This window comes from Microcebus murinus, chromosome 14 (genome assembly GCF_040939455.1).
Source record: "Microcebus murinus isolate Inina chromosome 14, M.murinus_Inina_mat1.0, whole genome shotgun sequence".
Taxonomy (NCBI): Eukaryota; Metazoa; Chordata; class Mammalia; order Primates; family Cheirogaleidae; genus Microcebus; species Microcebus murinus.
Window position 1 is genome coordinate 4,053,457 of NC_134117.1, and position 22,720 is coordinate 4,076,176.

Sequence of the window (22,720 nt, forward strand, 5' to 3'; positions counted from 1 at the left end):
AGTCAGAGGAATGAGGTGGCAAGAGCCATCACTCGCTCTCGAGCATAGCGACGGGCAAGTACAATGAGGATGACCATTGCTGCAGACGACTGGCCAAAGACCAGGACCATTACCACGAATAAGAAAATAGCGGAGACCTCACCTCACCGCCTGGACTAAGTGCAGCGGGAGCAGACCAAACCCCAGCAAGGGCCCCTCCGGCTGTCTCCGCATTCTATCTGACACTTCACTCCGCTTCCAGGGGCTAATTCAAAGGATGGGAGAATGCAAAACGTTTCTGAATCATCTCGTCTTCAGATTCTCACTGCTGTCATATGCTGCCAAGTCTCACAGTTTCCTTGTTTACCTTCCAGGCATCAGTAAAGCTGTTAATTTCTATAATTTCTAATGCATGAAAGAGAGGCTGGAAGGAGACACTGAACTTGGGGGAGGGAACCGTCCCCGAAACCAAGGAGTTCAGTAGAATCCTCTTCTGCCTACCCGGCATCCTCAAGCCACTTTGAAAAGAGGGGTGGAATCTTTAAAACAATGTTGCAAAAGGCTGGAAAAAGAAGATCCATTTTCCCCAACCACCCATTTTGTCAGTCTATGACAGACAAGCGGGGCTGCTAAATATTTGGCAACTTTTAGGAATTATTCATGGGCAGCTGCTCAGCAAAGAACTGTGTGCATCTCCGCCTGCCTCCCAAGCACGCTCCTCCCCCACCGAAGCACACACGCGCACCTCTCTAATTACTCCGCGGCTGGGGGTACCCTCTTTGAATCAGGAAGCTATGCAGATCAGCAAGCCAGACAGAATCCTTTGCAAGTACCAGTGTGTGCTGGTTTCCATACTGCCTCCCCGTCTGCGCCATTGTCATAGCGTGCAATCCGGGAACACGGCAAGCGGATTCGGGGCTCCCCTCCGAGGCGCAGGGGTGCTCTCCCAGCCGCAGTGGGGACCGCTACCCACCTGCCCCCCTCTTGGCGCTAGGCATGTATGCTTCTCAGATAGTGACAGTCATTGTCACATTTTAAACAAAAAAATCTTTGTCCCCTGAGTAGCCTCTTTGTGGGGGCAGCAAAGTTGCGAACAGCCACCAAGGAAAGATGCTCGGAGAAGAAACGTGAACTGTCAGGACAGGCACGCTGAGCTGGAGTCCCGGCTAAGCACCCCCAGGGATCCCTGAATCCTCTCGACATGCAAGCCAGGAGTCTGTTGTTAGATGCACCTTGCACATGGGAAACCAAGGCCAAGAGACACAGAGCAACTTGCCACAAGGAGTCCCCACCAGCAGGCAGTGCACTGGGGCCCCGGAGCCTGTCCGCAGGCCTCTCTGCCTCCCCGAGCAGGTGGGGAAGGCAACTGGCTGCTCTAAGTGCTGAAAGACAAAAGGGCCCTCCAGCTGGACTGGTGTCCGTGCATGTCCCCAGGCCAGCCTGTAGCCGCGCCGCCTGCCGGGGCCTCTCGGCAGGGCCTGGTCCATGGCACACGGCTAGGGCACAGCTGTAGGACACACAGCCAGCTCCTCAGGTCCCTGGGTGCCACCTTCTAACTCCTTGGCGTTGTCAAGCGCTGGGTGGGAGGTGGGCCGTCCGTCCTGTGGGTGCGAGTGCTCCCGGGCTCCTTCCGCCTGGGCCTCGGTGCTCCTTCGCCCCGATCACGCAGAGCTGGGCTCGGAGCCCCGCAGAGACCCCAGCCCACTACGGCCTAAAGAGGGCCTGGGCCCACTACAGCGCAGCCTCTGGTAGACCTTGGCTCCCTCCAGACCCTCACTCCCACCCACCTCCTAAATCCAGTCCTGACTCGGGCCCGGCCTGCCCCGGCCCGGCCAGCACTCGGCCCAGTTCTGCTTCCTTTGTGTTGCCTGGGGAAACCGCCAGGGCCCCAGACCGCCTAATGTTGGGGGGCGGAGGGTGGGTGAGAAGCGGATTTTATATTTTCCCTCACAAACTTCTAGGAGGGGAAAAAAGGGGGATATTGTTGGGAATGTTCTAGAACTGTCAAAAATGCACGCTGCCTACTACGTAAATAACAGACCTGCCTGGCCTACAGCAGCACATGGCGGGGATCTCTCCGGGAGAGAAGCCCTCGCCCCTCGGCTCGCCGGGAAGCCCCTTGCCGCGCCGAGTGCTGGCGGCCTGCCACTCCACAACGCGGCCGCGAGCCTGCCCCTCTCCCTCCCGGACCGTTCTTAGTGACCCTCCGTGACCGAGCCTGCTTCGCTTCGCCACACTCTTCTCGCGAAATGCGCCCAGCCCTGCGCAGCGGCCCACGGGCTCCACGCCCCCTGGCGCTGACTCCTGTCCCCTCCACCATCCCACCTGACTACAGTAAACTGAGTCACGCTCAGCTGTGTCCCACCATGACGTTGGCCAATCCCCTTCCACCCCCGCCCCCAGTGGGTTGGGAGATGCCAGGGCTTCCCGCGCCTCCCACCGAGGGAAACACAGGCTCCTCGCGCTGGGTCGGGGCTCCCGCAGAAAGCATCCGACACCGCGTCTTGCTCCAGTTTGCGTGGAAACTAAAACCAAGGGGCATAGTTTGAGCACTTTACTTTTTCTCCGCTACTGCTTACTTGCTGGTGTGTGCTATCTGGAATAAAAGGACTGAAATAAAAACTAACCATCAGTGAACAAACCGGGCACCAGCTGACCACAGTAGGGTTCCCAGCTTGCTTTTGTGGAGACGTGATTTTATAACGTGCACACAGAGCCATGTTTGCTTTTTTTTTATACTAAACCTGGAGAGAGAGATCCCACAGTCTTAGTGCAGTCCTTGGCCCCAGAGAGGCATCCATCCCCCTTTGCTGAGCGGATGAATGACTTTCATGGTGCTCTAAGGGGCCACCAAGGAACACTGTGACTCCACACCTGCCTCTGCCCAAGTCTAGGACCACCCTCACCTTCCAGGTGTTTCTTTGAAATCAACGTATCCTCAGGGTTGGCACTAGAGTCTGGGTGTATGTGACACCAGTAGAGTATGAAGGGGCTCCAATGACCACCTGAACAAACCTAAATGTCCCCACCATTTGGGTGAGGCAGGGGAGAAGGCGGGGCCTGTGTCAGAGCCTTGGTCACACCATACCTGACACTGTCTCTACCCTAGCGTGGGTGGGGTGGCTGGTGTGGGCAGATCAGCCTTCCCTGAGAACAGGGCTTGGTTCTACTCCGCCCTCTCTCTGTCTCTCTGGCTCCTCGAATCGGGCTCGGACTGTGAAAGGTGCTGGGGACGGGCTTGTTGGCTGCATGATGCTAATGGTAACTGAACACTGAGCCCGTTTCAAAACACATTTTTCTTGAACTAATTCACGTTCGATGAGCCTCAGAGAAAATGATTTATCTTTAACACTCAGGCATGTGAAACCAGTGTTTGCAGGTTTTCTTTTTTAAAGTGCCCACTGGAAACGCCCGTCTGTGGCCAGGCTGCTAACCACGGGTGTGAAGGGTGAGGTTGGTGACAACCTCGACACTGGGCGGGCCGCACACGGCGACATGTGGTCAGAGGCCCAGGGCCAAGCGACGTCCACCACGGCCATGGAAATGATGAGCCACGGTGTTAAATAAGTACTCAGAAGGATCCTTGCTCTGTGAAACAATAGTGGCCACTGTTCACGCATGGAAGAAACGGCGTGTTTGCTGATCACATCGGCATGGACGAGAAGAGTGGAAGGTGCTGGTAAATGACCCTCTGGACGGCTGGGCGGGGTCTGGAAGCTCCCAGGGAGGAGCCTCGGAATGGGCAGAGGCCACGTGGCCTGCTTTTGAGAGGCCTCTCGTCCACACAAGACCGCATGCCACCAGCCTCCAATCACACCGGCCGTCCTGCTTGTCCCGTGCCGCTCCCTGACCCACAAAGCCCCAGCCCCACCCAGACCCGCCAGACGCCTCCCATGCCTGCTCTCTTCTTGACGTCCTGCCTGAGCCTCCGGGCCACCCTGCTTGAGTCCCTCCTGGTCCCGCTGCTCCTTGTCCGCCTCTCCCATCTGTCTGTGTCTTCTTTCTCCAGCTGCACCTCCTTGACGACACAGGACGGTAGGACCTCGGATGACGAATGAGCCACGTTTGCCGCCGTTGCAGCCGCCCTACGACGTGGGCAGGTATAGTGCACACTCTGCCGGTGACAAAAGCAGGGTGCAGACCCTCACCCGAGGCCACACCGCCCTGGCTGGCTCAGCGCTTTCTGAATAGCAACTCTCTTAGCTCCGGCTTGAACTGCTTTTCTTTTTTTTTTTTTTTTTGAGACAGAGTCTCGCTTTGTTGCCCAGGCTAGAGTGAGTGCCGTGGCGTCAGCCTAGCTCACAGCAACCTCAAACTCCTGGGCTCAAGCCATCCTCCTGCCTCAGCCTCCCGAGTAGCTGGGACTACAGGCATGCGCCACCATGCCCGGCTAATTTTTTCTATATATATTAGTTGGCCAACTAATTTCTTTCTATTTTTAGTAGAGACGGGGGTCTCGCTCTTGCTCAGGCTGGTCGAACTCCTGACCTCAAGCAATCCGCCCACCTCGGCCTCCCAGAGTGCTAGGATTACAGGCGTGAGCCACCGCGCCCGGCCCCTGAACTGCTTTGTTAAACGAACTGTTCTGTGCACAGGCCAGCAGCTCCAAAAATACTAGTCGGGTGAATGAATCAACGTGTTAAACCAGCCATTTAGCATTACTGAGCATCTACTATGTGTTAGCTCTGTGCCAAGTACTGAGGATGCAGAGATTTAGAAAAAGGAATACGTGGAACCTCAAGAATAAAGGACCTTAAGATCTTTGCCCTGCAAGGAGTGCGAAAGGCAGGCTGTGAACAGGTCCCTGAGATGCTGGGCAGAGCAGCACTGGGTCGCAGCGAGTCCACAGGGCTGCCAAAGACGGCAGTGGCAGCACCTAACCCGTGTGTGGCCAAAGTTAGGGCATCTTTCTAAAAAATAAAATTCCCAGGCAGACCACATGAACTCAGGTAAGAAAGCCAGACAGTGCAAGGAACATTCCAGAAATGGCAAATCATTTGAATCCTGGCTTTGACCTTGGAACAAGTCACTTAAGCTTTTTGAGCCTACGTTTCTTTATCTGCAAAAAAGGGACAATAATATTTAGCTTGCCAGGTTAATGAAGGAGATGAGGACCCAACTCTGAACTCAGCATAAGGTTGAAGCTCAATAAACCACTGACACGGTTGCAAAGGCGTTCGGCTCTAAGCTGAAGCCACAAGGGGCTGCAGAAGTCTGCAGGCCTGAACCTGCCTGTTCTGCTCTCTGCAAGGAAGGTCACCGGTTGGCTGCAGAGAGGAGGAAAAACAGAACAGGCTGGGTGTGGACTGTGGATCGCTGACCAGTAAGGAGACCACACCTGTGGTCCAGGTGTGGGCTGGAGAGCTGCACTCACGGCAATGACAGTGGGGGTGGATTTGGGGCAGGGGCTGTTTAAAGATCAAGGAGGCAGAGCCTTGGGGACATGGGGGAAGGGGAAGTAAGGGAAGGAACTCAAAGGTGACCTCGGGCCTGGCTTGGGGCCTGGGTGGAAGGTCTGGCATTGGCCCAGGTGGATGTCAGCCTCAGAGCCACCAGGAAGTGACTTGTGTGGCATCCTTCATAGACACGCAGTGGATACTACCAAGAGACTAAGAAAAGACATCACAAGAGAAGTGGAGAACTATCCTGGAAACAGCTTGATTCTTTTTGGGAATAGGGTACCCAGAACGGTTTGCTAGATATTTCTAAGAAAGACCTTGAAAACTAGGAAGCCAGTTAAGTGGAAGGTCTGTCAATCAGCTCATCATTTTGCTAAAACATTCTCAACTATTTTGGTTTAAAGACACCCACCCCCAACCTAACTGGCTGATCTGACCCATTAACTAAACAAGTTCGTTAATGAGAATCCCGGTAAACTGCACGAAAAAGAGGCTAGCTTTAAAGCAAGCAAGAGACGGGTACAGAAAACCCCGAACATCAACCGTAGCCTCTTGGGGAGGAAAAGCCAAACGTCTCCATCTAAAACAGAGCTCACGACGAAAGGTGAGCTGTCGGGAAAATTCATCATCACTGAGCCACCCGCAGAAATGCGTCCGGGCTTGACAGCATTCCGAGGACAAGCACCTATTTTTCCCCACCACTGAAAAAATTCTGTGAACTAGTAATGAATCCTCCTCCACATGAAAGAACACTGCAGTATTCATTGGCAAACAAAAACCACATTCTAACAAAAATATGCAGTGCTCCATTCTGGAACAATATGCTGCAACAAAAGTGTAATGTTTGACTGGCATTCTGTTTTGTCTACCTAGAAAGGTCAGCTCCTCTCTGCCACGGCTAAGCAGAGCATCCACAAGTCTCAAGGAAAATTATTTTCTTTCTCTACAACTCAAGGAATCATGTCAAAATGCTCACGCTGAGGCACCACTCAGGCCCAGGCCCCCTTGAGCCCTGGGCATATCCCAGGCCATAGGCAGAGGGGCCGCGGTGTCCCCACACCCCTGCAAGGCCGGCCCCACCCGCCGCCGGCACAGCCACGGGTCTTTCCTGTGGTCCACAGTCCCCGCGCTCGCCAGCCCCCTCCCCCCCCCAGCCTCTACACACGAGGTCCCCAACACTCACGTTTCCCGCAGCTTCCTAGTGATGACCCAGCGAGGCAGCGCCGTGTGCGGGGCATGACTTGGAAGCAGTGACAGGCAGGTCCAGAAAGGACACTGCTTATACCTGGGGGCGGCCACGGGGAAGCCACGTGACCAGGGGTCAGAGCAGCACCCCCTTGCTACCTAACAAGCACATTTGCTAAGGACAAATGACCCGCCAGGCACAACGCTCGACACGCTACATGCAGGATCCCATCTCTTCCTCACCATGCCCCGAAGTAACTCGCATGAGGCCACATGGTCAGCAAGGGGCCAAGCCAGGGTGGACCTAATCCAGGTGGATCTGACTGCAAATCCCATGCTCTGTGCCCTCGGGCACTACGCCCCTGACGTTAGAAAACCCTGGGCCTTTGGTGCCCGGGCCAGGAACCGCTTCCTGAAGACAAGCTGCGTGCAGAGGAGCAGCCCCCAGGCCAAGGTCAGGCGAGGTGGTGGCCACTAAGCAGGCCCAGGAAGGACACCAACAATGACACCTCGTCCCCCATGGTGCCCTTGGTCAAGCAGCACCATTTCCTTAAAAAGCCAACAGTTTATCTGCTGTGTCCCTGCTGAGGACACTGAAATGCCACATCCTACCCAACTCCAGACTCATCTGAGAGTCACGAGCAAATTCAAACAAAGGCCTCCGTTGGGCTCCTTTAAAACTGGGCATTGGTCTCTGAAAAGATAAAAGCTCTGGAAGTTAAATTTGGGGGAACTGCATGGTTCCCCCAACTGCGCCCGAATGGGCCAGGAGGTCTCAGAGGGCGCTAAAGGAAACCCTCCTCCGGTGCCCCGGCTGCCCTGGCAGGAACCCCCCCTGCTGGACAGGTGGAGAGTTGGGAGTCTCATTCTAGAGCCGCCAAGATTCTAACAAACCTCCTTCCATTTAAACTAAACTGCAAATCACACGCTCCTGAGAGCTTCCCGAGGAACCACCTTGTGCAGCTGAAGCGTTTGCTGCAAGCCTGGGTGGGAAGGCACCCATCCGGGCGCTTGTCCCACCAAGGAACCAAAAGGCACTAGTGACCCTGAGGACGGCGAGGCCGGGACACCGAGCACGGGCTGTCGTACCTCGTGGCAGCACCGTGTCCAACGCTAGGCGGGCGTCATCTCGCAAGCCCCTCCCCACCGTGCGGGGGAAGCAGAGGCTCTGAGCTCGTGGAGACGTCCCCACGGTGTGTACATGTCAGACCTGGCTGTAGCCCCAGTCTGTTCCTGTAACGCCCGTGCTCCCAACAGTCCCCTGATACCTAGTCTTGGGCCGGACTCCCTGCGCCCTCTGGGGTCTTTGAGCTGGGTGTGAGTGTTTGAAGTGAACCGTCTGTTCCAACACGCAGCCCTCTCAAGAGTGTCACGCTGGCATCGCGTGGACACGCGACAAATGAAGCTCACACTCAGGGTGTCTTGCGATCCTGTATCCAACATCGCTGTTCAGCGTGAGTTGCAGGCAGGACCTCTGCACGTGACAAAGGACACGGAGACCTTTGCGGGTGCATGTAGACGGCAAGCACCTTCGAGGTCCCGCCACAGACGCGGGCAGGACAATGACTCCAGCGGAATCTGCTACATCAATTAATTTTAATGACATAGAAGCCCGTCCAACCACTAGTCCCAGATAGATTCCACCTGGGGGGATGGTTTATTTTAGAAATGACTAATAATTCAAAACATAATTGAAGTGCAATGACCCTCCTTCTCCAATAAATGATTCCTATGGCATGAATAGGAATATTATCCACCTGAAATGTTTAATAACAAGGGGGGAAAGTATCAGGTTATCTTTTTCGTGAATGCAGCCGTAATAAGAACTCGCGTGTCCATCAGTAAACTTAGCCCACTATAGGATTAACAAAAGAATGGCCCAAACCGTCAAGTTCCAGAACTTGAGTAATAACAAAAAGAGTTTTGTTGGCGCTTCACAGGATCATTCCATCCATTCCATCCGGGGCTGCGCTGTGTAATCCCTTGACCGGCAGGTATTTATCGAGCGCCTGCTGTGTTTGAGGCATTTGATTAGGTGCTTCAGGCTACAACACAGAGTGCAACAGCCATCAGTGGTGGCTAGGGGAAGGTCTACTCCTGGGGACAGGTTGTGAGGGAGGAGAGATCAGCCGTCCTCAAATGACAGGAATCAAGTCCTGGCTGGGGTGGGTAGAGGGCGGGAGGAGAACATTCAACGAGAGCGTGGAGCTCTCGTTGCAACTACTTCTGCAAATACAGACCTTTCATCCGAGAATCTGGGATCACACTGAAAAGACCCCGACTGCCCTTGCATTGACTAGCTAGCTTCTGAGATTTAGGGTGCTCTTGGGGCCTTGGAGGATGGACTCCCTGAGGACCCCATCATTGTGTGGTCCCCCCAGCTCCCTCACTTTTGTGTCCCCCTGTTGGAGTCTGCAAGTGTGAGCTAGGCTCCCAGGCCACGGAGGGCTGGGGAAACACCTCGGTTACTGGCTCTTCTTTATGTGTGAGCACCTCTAAGGGAAAAAAAAAATGGACTCAACTTCAGTATTTTGAACATTCAGCTTGAGGCTGCAAAGTAACCCAAACTCTGGAATTTCTGCACAGGGGGAGAGAGAGAGGGGACATCCTCGCCTCCCTAACGCCAGTGTCTCTGCAAAGCTCAGGGCTGGGGACAGCCCAGGCCACCAGCCCTGGGAGCAAAGCCACCGACGCTCCTGCACCAACGGCTCTTTCACTGAGCAGCGATGACACATGCCAGCAGGTCGCTCAGCTGCTGGCCAGCCAGAGTGTGCACGCACCGACTCTACAGCGGTGCACCCCTGTGCCAGAGGAGACCCCAGTCCGACTGTCTCCTTTGCAGATGCGAAGGCAACAACGCACAGGACGCTCATGGGCATGTGCTCCCTCCATCCTCCTCCATGTAGGCGCCAGGGCGTCCTCACGTCCCCCGTCCTCCCCAAGCCCCAAACCCGGCAGCATCAGTGAGCAGAGTGAACGGAGGATTCCCTTTGTCACTGCACACTTCCCCTCTCCTTGTATGTCATTGTTACGGGACGTCCACTGAGAAGAGATGGTGAAGGAGGTGGCGGGACAGAACTGAATTCGAACTGCAGGCCACTAGCCGTCCTGACTTGGTATTGAGAGGCAGGTAGTCCTGCAGCCTCAGCTTGGCATTTTCAGTTAAAGGGCTGACACGTGGAAACAGAAAGGAGAAAAGACGGAGAGACAGGTTTCTCCATCTTCTGGGGAGAAAATCATCGTTGCAAACTTGAACCACGTCTGGGCTTACAAAACAAAGTTGTCTTAAACCTTAGCACCGGGAAATTATGTTTCCTGAAAAACTGGGGACATTCTTTTAATTAGACTAGAACAATACAAGCCATTATGTTTCATTTTTGCCTTGTCAGCCAGGAAGCTTAAGGCACAGAATTCAAGGCACGATCGCAATCCCTTCTTGTCTCCAGGGACAGGGAGCTGGCATTTATGAAATGTCTACTTGTGTCAGGTGCTTCCACAAAATACTTTTAAATTTAAGACTCGAAACCACCTAGTTATTACTATTCCAACTTCACGGATGAGAAAACTGGAGTTCAAAGGAGAAGTCAGGAGCTCCGTCGTTTGGCCAGCAAATGGTGAAGATATAACAGCGTCCGAACCAAATCCACCTGGATTAGGAGCCATCCTGATAGAGTGCTCCCTTGACACATTCCCCACACCCTTCTTGGGGGGCAAGAACGCACACTGCCAGGAAAGAACAGCCTGCGAGATGGAGGTGGTGGAAGCTTCCTGCCCCGGCTCCAGCTGACAGCTCCCTGGACATCAGAGACAGGACCCGCCAGCTGCCTCGGTGGACAAGGGCTTCTGCTGGGTGGCCCCTGGGGCTGGAAGGGAACTGTCGGTTTTGATGGCTCTGTCTTCATTGGGCATCAGGTGTCCTACGGTGGCTGCCGGGAAGACTAAATGCCACTCCCCTGGCCCGCAAACCTAACAGCCACTTCCCTCTTCATTGTCCTGACTTGTTTACTCAAGCCCGGAGTCCAGACCTCAGCGCTCAGAGAACTTTCCAACAACACGGAAAGCAAGCTGCCCTATGAATTCGTGGATATGCCAAGTCTTCCATGACACTGACACAGCAGCGAGGCTTCCCTGAGCACACGCGGCGTGTGAGCCGGTCACCCTGGGAAGTGCACCCTGTGGGGACTGACTGGGGACTGACGGCTATGGCGACTCTGTGGCCTGTGTCCGGGCACACACGTCTCCATGAAAGCAACCTGGGATGCCTCAAAGCCGAGTCACTCAGAGTCACTGAAAAGCTCCACAATGCCCTGCACATATAGGTGTTCAGAAAACACACAAGTACTTTGACGTAATCTATGATTTCATTTACACAAAGTTCAAAAGCGGGCAAAACTAATCTGTGGTGCTAGCAGTGGGGGCGATGGTTACCCTGGGAGGGTGGGGTGGGGGGTGTCACATGCCTCCATCCGTGCGCTGGTCGCACAGCCGGGCTCACCGTGGAAGTTCAAAGTTCCGTGTGCCTATGACTAGTGCCTGCTTTTCTGTAAGTATGTTGTATTTCAGTAAAATTTACAAAAAAAATTAATTTGAGCTACTATTTTGGATTATAGCTGGTAGTGCTTCTTACTCTGCATGTATGTATAAGCAAAAAAACTAATTTGTATAAAACCCCCCATGCCAGCAAACCCCTCCTCCCTGGCTAATGGGTCACCCTACGGCTGTGCGGCGTGTACAATGCAACGTCTACATCACCTTCCACGGCATGTACCATAGACTGACTTTCATCATGATCACGACCTTCTCTGAAAAGTTTCCCTCTGTGTGTGTTTGGCTGTGACACCTGTTAGTGTATCACACCCGAGAAACCTCCCAGAGTCCTGTTTCTCCTTCGGCTTCCGGACCCGCTTTAAAAGATAAATGACCGGCAGCTGCCCTGCGATTCCCGACACAGCGCTGTATCCTGCCGACGGGAAGGGATGCTGGCCTCAGGGGCAGCGGGTCCTGGAAGCAGAAAACCCCGCTGCCCCAAGAGGCAGCATCTGACCTGGTGGAGCTTCCATCTCCTCGCCTGCGAAAAATGGGATAAACGTGCCTGACTGCTTTTCAGGGTTGTCGTGATGCTTAGTGAAGACCACTCCCGGTGAGCGAGTGTGGGGCCCTGAGCGAGTGTGGGAGCCGTGACGGTGCTCAGTGGGGGCACCTGCACATCACCATGGGCACCGATGGCCTCACAGAGCCCTCTGCGGAGCCCTGGGGGACCCGGCACTGAGGCCAGGAGGAAGGCAGGCGAAGGGGCCAGGGTGGCAGCAGACAGGAGAACACAAGTGTCCAGGCGTCCAGGGGCGTGGCTCAAGCACCAGTGAATTCGGTGTCCAGTGCCCCACCGCTGGACAAGGTGAGAGGCTGGCCGAACCCCGAGCTGGTGAGGGTCTGACGCCTGCACCAGCAGCCGGGCGGATCCAAGGTCGGCGGGCTCAGACTCTCACTGCACCCGGAGGGGCCCACACTGAGCTCAGATAAGCCAGTATTATCTTCGGATGTCTGCCACTCAAATGCCTTTCTATTTATCCTTCGATATGCACTATACAAGGAATATAACATGAAATCATTTGTACATTCATGTTTCAGTATAAACTGCAAAAGGAATTCAAGGGGAAATCATTCTTTCTTCCTCATTTAAGGAGACATAAACACTCAGGATTAGGAGCTGGCTCTTACCTTCTCTGCAGTGCTGGGGGGTGGGGAATAGAAAGGACATGACACACAGAAACCCCCCGCACCCCTGGCGGAGTGGACGTACAGGATCCAGGCTTTTCTCACATTTCCACAGGGATGTAAATCAATTTAAGTATTTAAAATAGCCACAGAAAGGAAAAAAAAAAAAAAGAGAGAGAGATCGAGCTCTATTAGTTACCATGGGAATTACTAATTGAAGAAACTTCTTTTGTCTTTTAAAGATCCTTGCCATGCTTGTGACATTTAGAATGATACAATAAAGGGAGCCAGTGTCTATTTCCTGCCATTTGATAATTATAAAAATATCGTCATGGAAATTCAAATTAAAGACACTTCTTAAGAAGGAAGGGGCCATTACTGCACCAGTGACATACTTATGAAGGAATTCCACCTTGGACCGCATTTCAGAAGCCAAGCGTAGGATCTTCAAAGAGTTCTGAGAAACTGGGGGGAAAAAGACGTTCAAAGCCCAAATGCTCTCCTGCCACTTCAGTGGGAGAATAAAGAAAAGGTGGCTGGACGGTGTCTGTCACTCGCGGAGACAGCGGTTTCCTCGTGGTCCAGAGAACTCCTGGACCTTCAGCAGCAGAGCGAGGATGGCCAGGAGTCCGCTGACCAGCCTCACCTGCGTACTGACAGTGAGACTTTTCACGGCATTCACTGGTGCAGAGAGGTTTTAAAAAAAAAAAAAATCATTAAACAGAGTTTGTATTCCCCAGAGTCATATTCCCAAATGTCACCAGCCTGTGTCTTACTGGGGGTGGGTATTAATTGCCATGTAATGTGATCGCCCTTTGAATATGAAAAGAGTCACCAGGGCCATGAGGTTTATTAACAAAGAAGTAAATATTTCCCTTAAAATCGAGAATTGTCTGCAGTTGGCCAAGGGCTGGGAAAAAAAATGGAACCAGGAACTTCATTAATTCTCAGAGATGGCTGGAAACATCAACTATGAGAATACGTTCCTAGGAGTTTAAATTTAATAAGAGCAAAGGATACCCTGGCTGGGGGGTGGGGGTCGCTGGCTGCAGTCTCGCTGGCCGCAGCTTCAAATGCAGCCATCTCTGCAGACAGTGGGCTCGGCAGGAAAGGGCTGAACACAGGAGGCAGATTCCAAAACCCAGGGCCCGGCGCTCACCCCGCCGCTGGCTTTAAGAAAGTAAAACTGGACACTTGAAAGGATGGAAAGCAAGAGGGATCAAAGGCATGGTGCCTGGGTTCCGCTCCAGGACAGGGCAACTGTGAAATATCTTCCCGTCTGGGGCCCGAGTGTCAAGGCAGCTCTGCAGACGGGTGACCGGTGATGGCCACTGCCGCAGACTCCGGCTTCTGCCCCCAGGGCCACCGGCTTTCCAGAGAGTGACCTCAGGCTGCACTCGGCACCAGGCTGCGAGCCGGCTGCCTCAGACTGTGACAGACGTCCCCCACCCGGTGGCCCCCACGCCTGTGTGCACGCACACTCGGCCACCCTGGGTGCGGGGGAAGGAACCAGACCCACCTGCGCCACGGCTCACCCACCACGCCACGAGACTCCCTCCCTGCCCTCCTGGGCTTCTCGCCCCGGCCTGCCTTAGGGGCACTGCAGGGACGCCTCTCTTATTTATCAAGGACAAAGTGTGCTCATGCAAAAAACATTTTCTGAGCACCTACTATGTGCTAGGCTCCTGGTGAAGACGCCAGGGAGGGCCAACCCAGAAGCCAGTTCGTCATATGTTCCCATCAACAAAGGACGCGAAATCACACACGGTTCTTCGAGAAGGTGCAACGTGGCTCGGGCCTGCAGTCAGGGCAGGCTTCCCATAGGCAGTGACCTCGGCTGACAGCAAAGGGGGAAAGGAGCTAGTGAGACGCAGGGGTGCTGGGGGAACGTGGCATGGAGAAAGGGCACACGGCGGCAGGCCTGTGTAAGTCGCCCCAGCCCCTCCATGGATGGCGAGCAGGACCCTCGAGTGCCGCAGGCTCACCTGTACCTTTGCGGCCTCAGTGGAGCTAGCTGCCCTCTCAAGCCTTTCGCACGGCCTCGGCCAGCGTTGCTCAGCCTGAGGTCCTCAGCCAAGGTCTTGAGACCCAGGTTCCCCCCACATGGGTCCTGAGGGCACCCCACATGACATATCCAAAGCCCCCAACCCAGCTCCTCTCTCTCTCAGACCCTGTTCCTGTCGATGGCAATACACACCTGGGCACTGCCCAAGGCCAGGGCTCCTCCACCTTGGCGCTGGGGACATTTTGGACCAGATAACGCTTTGGCGGGAGGGCCTGTCCTGGGCACTGTAGGGCGTAAGCTACATCCTGGCCTCTCCCCACGGACTGCCGGCACCATTGCACCACCTCGGTCCTAAAACCAAGCGTGTCTGCAGATGCCGTCCTGGTGGTGGGGCAGGGGCACAGCTGGCCCCGGGTGAGAAGTGCTGGCGCAGGCTCTGCTCCCCCCACCCACACACGGCACCCGGCTTCACTCATGCCCCGGGAGATGCCAGTGCTGGGGCAGGACTGGGAGGGAGGCCACCCCCGCCCTGCGTGCCCTGCGCCATGGGCCACATTCCATCAAGCCCCTCCCCATCCAAGTGGCCTCGGCTTCCCCAGTGGCAGGTCTGCACCCAGTGCAGCAGCTGCAGGGCGCCAGTCCGGGGTTGCTGTCCTGCAGCTCAGCCACCAGGAGCAGGTTACTTTTGGGCCTAGTGGCCTCACCTGCTTCCTGCTGTTGTGAGTTACAAGAAAGGACCAGAGTGCCCAGGCACGTGCCCAAGCTCGCATGCCGTTTGCGCTGTTTCCGCAGGTGCAGGGAGTGGAACCCGGGGCTGCCTCTCCAGCGGTGCCCGGAGCCCCGTGCCCCAGGTGACAGCCCTCTGCAGCCTCTCCCTCAGCCCCACGGGCCACCCAGAGCAAGGAGCCGCTTGCTGCTCCCTCAATTCCTGGCCCCGGCAGAGACGAAGAACCAAACATTGACTGTGCTTCCTGGCTGTCATCTAGAGCTGAAAAATTGAGCAATAAATTCCTATTGCTCAGTGAAATTAAAACCACCCAGGGATACTCAGAGGCAAATTGGGAGCCTCTCTCTCACCCGCAGAGCCGGTATCTCCTAAGTGGTTCTCTTATGCCAGGCATCCAGCAAAGCCCACTGCATATCTTCTTCCAACCTGCTGAGTGCCCACAAGGTGCCCGGCCCTGTGGTCCTGGCAGGAGAGCATGAGCCAGGTGCCTCGGTCTCCCCAGTGCTGCTTACAGTCTTGCGGGGGAGACGGGCTTGAATACAGAAGGCACAACTGAATATGTGACCACCAAGTGCAGTGACAGCTAGGGAGGGACAGGCCATCTGGTGCTGGGGAGGGGAGAGTCTCGCGGCTGTGGAGCCCGGCCAGGCCCAGGGGCTGCGGCATTTTCTCTCACTGTGGCTGGAGCACTTGCCGCATGGGAGCCCCCAGGCAGCCCAGGCCACTCCGGGAGCCTCCTGGGAGACCCCGGTTCGCTGTCCTGTTGCCAGTCTCTGGCGCCGGGCAGAAGGAGCGGCATCCTGCTGGAGAGCAACTCGAGGCTGGCTGTGGGTGTTCACCGTGCCCTGTCCCACCCCCGCCCTGCCCCCGAGAGAACCTCTAAAGGGGCATTTTCAATTCTCCACGCCGGGCGCCTTCCACGGCTCCCCAACAAGCCCACACTGTTCTCATCCCACCTCCCACCACCCCTGCTCCAAAAAAGAGGCGCTGTCACCAACGACCGTAGGAAATAATTAGCCTGCAGCTGGGATGCTCTGCTGAATGTCTAGCCGTTCTCAGTTGTGTGGCTGAAATAAGCACTTCTATGCCCCCAGAGAAGGGCACATGCAGGCTGGCCACGTGGGGGTGGGCAAAGACCCCTCGAAAGCCCCCGGCTCTGCCCAGAGAAGCCGGCTCCGTGGCATCGCCTGAATGTGCACTCACAGCAGAGAGGAGGGGCAAGTGGAAGCCGCTTGTTTCTGTGCAAGAAAAAAGCCTCACAGTTTTGGACTAATGGCTAAATGTGCACAAATTAAAACGAGACCCGAGTTACGGCAAATTTACACATTTGCTGTGCTAAGAGGTCCAAAGATGACTCGGAACAACTCCTACAGTTGTTGAAAGATGGTGCGAGTGTGTGTGTGTGTGGGGGGGCGTCCAGGAGCTCACACGGGACCAGGGAACGGGGAGTGGGCAGTGAGAGGCAGACCCCAAGGAGACACACCTGCAGGAGCTGAGTGCTGACGGGCAGGAGAGAATCCACAAGCCCCAGGCACCCAAGGCAGAGAAGGTTGTCAAAAGGCCCAGGCTAGAAGAATTTGACAAAGGACTTCTCAAATGAGCCAGTAAGAAATCCTGGCTATTAGCAGAGAGAGGAGGATTTCCTGTTGATGTGCAATGAGATGAAAAAAGGAAAGAGATGGTGGACAATTTGGGAAGTAAGAAATGCAACTATTTTTCTTCCTAGATGACATGATCATCTATGCAGGAAATCTGAAAGAATCAACAAAAATTAGCCAGGTATAGTGGCATGTGGACGCAGTCCCAGCTACTCAGGAGGCTGAGGCAGGAGGATTGGCTGAGCTCAGGATTTTGAGGCTTCAGTGAGCTATGATCATGCCACTGCACTCCAGCCTGGGTGACAGAGTGAGACCCTGTCTAAAAAAAAAAAAAATGTAACAAAAAACCCTCCTGGAACTAATAAGTGATTATTATAAGGTTGCCGGGTACAAGGTTAATATTAAAAAGTTAGTTGCTTTTTTATATTCCAGAAGTGAATAAGTGGAATTTGAAATTAAAAACACAATACTATTTATATTAGCATCTCAAAATATGGAATGCTTAGGAATAAATCTAATAAAATATGTTCAAAATCTATATGAAAACTATAAAACTCTGATGAAAAGAATCAAAAAAGAACTAAATAAATGGAGACTTATTCCACGTTCATGAATAGGAAAATTTTAAATTGTCATGATATCAGTTCTTCCAACTTGATCTGTAGAGTCAACACAATCCCAATCAAACCTCTAGCAAATTATTTTGTGGACATCACCAAATTGAATGTAAAGTTTATATGGAGAGGCAAAATACTAGAATAGCCAACGCAACCTTGAGGAAGAAGGAAAAAGCTGGAAAACTGACATTACCCGACCTCGGGACTTAAGCTATAATGCTACAGTAACCAAGACAATGTGGCATTAGTGAAAGAACAGACAAGTAGATCAACGGAACAGAATGGAGCACCCAGAAAGAGACCCGCGTGAATATGGTCAACCGTCTTTGAAGAAGGAACAAAGGCAATACATGGCAGAACGACAGTCTTTTCAATGGATGGTGTGAGGACAACTGTAAATCCACATGCAGAAAAAGGAATCTAGACACAGACTTTACACCCTTCCCCAAAAAAATAACTCAAAATGGATCACAGACCTAAATGTAAGATGCAAAAGTGTGAAACTCCAGAAGGTGGCATGGGAGAAAACCTAGCATCCAAAACACGACCGACCCATAAAAGAAATAACTGATAAATTGGACTTCTTTAAAGTTAAAAACTTCTTTTCTGCAGAAGATGCTATTAAGGTAATGAGAACACAAGCCACAGACTGGGAGAGAAAAATTTGCAAAAGATATGTTTGATAAAGGACTGTTATCAATAATGTACAAAGAACTCTTAAAACTCAACAGTAAAAAAATGAGCCACCTGATTAACAAGTGGGCAAGGACTGGAACAGACACCTCCACAAGGAAGACATACGGATGGCAAATGAGCATATGGAAGATGCTCCCCAGCATCAGGCATTAGGGAGCTGCAAACTAAAACGACAATGAGGCACCACTGCACACCTACTGGAAGGGCCGAAATCCAAAACCCTGACAGCACCATATGCTGGCGAGGATGTGGAGCAACAGGAACTCTCACTCGTTGCTGCAAATGCAAAATGGTACAGCTCCAGTCCAGACCATAAAAGAACACGCACAGTGATGCTCTGGCATCCCACGGGTCCCTCCCGGTGGTCTCGGGTGGTCCAGTGAAAGGAGACCTGGTTAATCTACAGCAGGGTGGCCAGACACAGGGAAGGTATGCTCTTAAACTCTGTGAAAATCTGTCCAAAGGCAAGGTAAAATGACAGGGGCATCTGAGCATGTAAGCACTGAGAGATAAATAAATAAAATGTAAACACACCGGACTCACTGGAACGCGTTCAAAAGGGAAAGGGACTTCTAAGGTAGACCACGAGGAAGAACAGGCCCTGGGGCACAGCAGCACCTCCACGCTAGACGGGAGACGGATGGGGGCAGGTGTCCCAGGAGAGGAGCGTTTGGATGTGGGGGAGGCCGGCACACTTTGTAAAAGCAGATGCCTTTGGGAACTGTTATTTATTTTGTTTTAAAATCTATGCTATTTCATTTTTCAAAAGTAGAATGTATCTTCTTTTCTGATCCCATAAATAAATGTGATCCCTGTGAAATGCCTATTATAAAAACAACTGAACAATGCAAAACGGTATAAAAGGAATGTAAAACTGGAGTGCTAGTATCTCAGTGGCCGCCCCGGGGCATAAATCCTCCTCCATGCATGTGCAGATTTTACACAAATCACAGCATGTGGGATATTTTAAAGCACACAGCTTTCTACAGTCCTTGTTTTCCTTCCCCCTCCTCTCCCTCCCCTGTGTGTGCCCACCCCCGCTCTGTGCAACCTTTGGGATAATCGGCGTTTTTGCACACCTTTGTCCCTGTGCAGACAACTCCAGACAAGCACGCGTGCACAGGTGTGACATGCGAGTGCACCTTGCTCTTCTCCCTCACCAGTGTACGGCAGAAACCCCACCCTGTCAGCCCTAGAGGACTGATGGGCTGCGTATTGATCCCTGATACAGAAGCACAATCAATCTTTTTCCAATCTTTCCCTTTTGACGGGTCTTCATATTTCTAATTTAATTTTTTTGCCACAATAAACAACCTTGTGCACATGACCTTACTTACTGGCCCTGAAATGAGAGTTCTCTCCCTGCGGAGAGTTCTCTCCCTGCCCGAGGCCTGGAGCAGGTGATCAGGAGCAGTGAAACGGTGCAGGCACGAGTGGCCACTCGCCCTCCGTGCATCTCCACGCACGGTTTCTCTTTGTACCAGGGCCCTGTTGCAGAGTCTCGGATTAAACAAACTATTTAATTTCACAATTAAATTAGATAAATACATATATTCATTTTTAATCACTAGAGGATTTCAATGCAATTTATGCATTTATCCTTTAACATAAACATAGACTCGTTTAGAGGAAGAACTGTAATTTCACTGACACCACAACATGTGCCCCAGAGATGATGCTCCCAGTGGAGAGCACAAACAATGCTCCCACATCTCTGGGACAACAGATCAAGAACACTGAAATGTCTTGGAAGCAGGATAAGAAATGTGTAAGAAACAAAGTTTACGTTGTGGGTTCGCTCAGAATGTGCAGAGTTTGTGGAAGAGTCTCAACAGGAAACCTGGCAGCACAAGCCCACTGACAGCAGCTCAGTAATTTCATTTCCAAGGTCAGCTGGTGACCGCCCTAAGTCGTGTCTGTCTCAGCACTGTCCAGGGAAGCGAACTCATGTCTGAATGACACTGAGAGACCCCGCCACAGCACTGGACTGTGTGCCTGGCTCCCTCCATGCACAGGTGCGGGAGGAGCCCGTCCTCCTCCTGACTCTCAAGGGACAGGACGGCCCAGGAGGAGGAAGCCACACACCTGCACCCCACCCCCCACCCCACCCCCCCACCCCCCCCCACCCCCCCCCCCCTCCACCAGGCGCTTCTCGGCGGCACTTCCTGCCCCACAGCGTCTGATGTCGCTTCTCCAGCCTCCTCCCTGCAGGCTGCTGGGCCCCTCCCAGCCCTGCACTCCGGCCACATTCACCTTCACCTGCGGTGCCAGGTGCAGCCACACGCCAGTGCCTCTGGGAAACCGTGAAGAGCTCTGCAGGGGACACTCCAGGCTGGGTCAAAGGCAGAGGGTCCCAGAAAGGTGATCCGCAGCCTTGTCTCCATGAGCTGCAATATGTGAGGCCAGGAAAGAATCTAACAGTGACCCCCCAGCTTAGCTGTGACCAACACTCTGGCCCCGGTGAACTGTGACTCCCACCTCCTCCCTCCAGCCCCCGGATAGCCCATTCGACTTTCCCTCTGTACAGATTTGACAGCTCTGAGTGGAGCCTCGTGAGTGGAATCCTAAGTGTCTGTCCATTTGTGACTGGCTTATTCCACTTAGCACGCCTTCCACATGCATCCAGCTTTTAACGTGTGACAGCTTTCCCTCCTTTTCGCGCCTGAACACTATTCCATCCCACTGATGGACACTTTGCATGATTCAGTTTTTAACCTAAAGACAATGGATCAAGCAACATAGGTTTGTTAGTAGATTTGCTTTTTAGATCAAAGATCCCATACATTTAAAGAAAAACTTATTTTTAAAAATTCAATTTCAGGCCGGGCGCTGTGGCTCACGCCTGTAATCCTAGCTCTTGGGAGGCCGAGGCGGGCGGATTGCTCAAGGTCAGGAGTTCAAAACCAGCCTGAGCAAGAGTGAGACCCCGTCTCTACTATAAATAGAAAGAAATTAATTGGCCAACTGATATATATATAAAAAATTGGCCGGGCATGGTGGCGCATGCCTGTAGTCCCAGCTACCCGGGAGGCTGAGGCAGAAGGATCACTCGAGCCCAGGAGTCTGAGGTTGCTGTGAGCTAGGCTGACGCCACGGCACTCACTCTAGCCTGGGCAACAAAGCGAGACTCTGTCTCAAAAAAAAAATAAAAAAAAAAAATTCAATTTCAGACAGGTTGATGCACAGCACCTGAAGCTTCTTCGATTTCTTCCACATGAGAGAGAACCTTCTCGTTTCCTCGATATTCTTCCTTTTCTGGACACCTTTACAGCCTCAGCCTTCTAGCAGGGGTAGTAAGATTCCTTGGTTCTCGTTGCTTAAAATACCTTCCTGGACTTTGAGGCTCTCTTTTTACTTCTCCTCTCTCTCTCTACTTCTGCCACGGTGGCCTCGGGCTTGCTCACGTGGCTCGCCGTGCTCGAGACGCCCCTGCTTAGACAGCAGGAGGCGCAGCCTGCATTCTGGGGGACGCGGATCTATTTTTTCCCTGTGTGATGCTATTAATATAAAAGGACACTTGGCTCTGCAGATAAACATCAACACTTTGCCTGTTTTCTTTGCCTCTTTCACCACTGGTGACATATTGTCTGGGCGGCACCGATGACATCGGTGGGTGTCCACCTGCTGCTCACCCACAGCTCTGTACGTGACCTGGAAGGAGGGCTGGGTGGCCCCATCCTTCCCTGTTCCCCACTCTGAGAATCACCAGGTGCTGGGTGAGGGCTCCAGGGCCTGCGCCCACGAACCAAGGGGGTCTGGACACGAAGACTGAGTGAGCCTTGAAGAGTGCCGATGGGGACTCGGCCCATGTGGCTTTAGCGAGGTGGAGGAGGGAGGGAAGCCAAGGGAATGGATATCCGGAAGCAAAGGAATAACCAAAATTCGTCCACCAGGTGGACAACTGGCTGTCTGGAAACCAAATGCAGCCAGGAAATGGAGCCTAGTTAGCTCACCTGATACAAGATTTTTAAAAATTCAGTTGTTTATATTTTTAAATTGCAGCATTTCACACAACTATCTAGCCCAGCTTCCCTTGAAGGATCCGGTGTGTGCCCTGGGGCTGCAGTCTCGTGCGTCCAGGGCGGGTGCTGCCCCTCTCAGCTCAGGCCCACCTGGCTGTCCTGGCCCGTGGGCGACACCTGGCTGACTTGTGCATTTGTGACGCCTCCTGGGTGCCAGGGCTCAGTGCAGAAGGGACACTCGGTAAACAGGGGCTGTCCCCGCGGCTGCTGAATGGCGGCTGCCCGGGAATGCCAGGATGGGGAAGGAGTGGGCAGAGGGCTGTAGTCAGAAGGGAGGTGCAACCTGAGGTCCTTGATTTTACCATTTGGAAAGACAGCCCCGCCTTCTCGGTGGCACTGACCTTGACCTCAGATGCCTCAGGGCCTCCTCCTTGCACCAGGAGGGGAAGACCAACCTCGCGGCCGCTTCCCGGCCCGTGTTCCGGGAGCACCTCCAGGACAGAGCTGGGCCTTCCCAGCTCGGTGCTCCCGCCCTGCTTGCCCTTCCACTCTGCCGGGGCTCACGGGAAACCCTCCATTTGTTCATTCCCCGAGCAGGTGCCAGGGCCCCTGCCCGAGTGCCCGAGTGCACCGAGGGCACGCAAGAGAAGGCGCAGCCCTGTGTGCGGGAAGCCCATAGTCTCCCGGGCCCACAGACAAGTGAAGTGGGGTCACAGCACCGTGGGACAAGTGTCGAGACAGACAGCAGGCCTGTGCATTGGTTTATTCTGTATCCTAAATACATCAATCTAGGTGGACAATAGAACCTGGGAACCTCCATCTGGGGCTCAGCCGTGT

At 53.5% G+C, this 22,720-nt stretch overlaps 1 protein-coding gene across 3 annotated transcripts in view; it reads right to left on the bottom strand.

The window, feature by feature from the left end:
- PTPRE (protein tyrosine phosphatase receptor type E) overlaps window positions 1-22,720 on the bottom strand; it is a 144,422-nt gene that overhangs the window by 93,522 nt on the left and 28,180 nt on the right. The gene's annotated exons all lie outside the window — the stretch shown is intronic.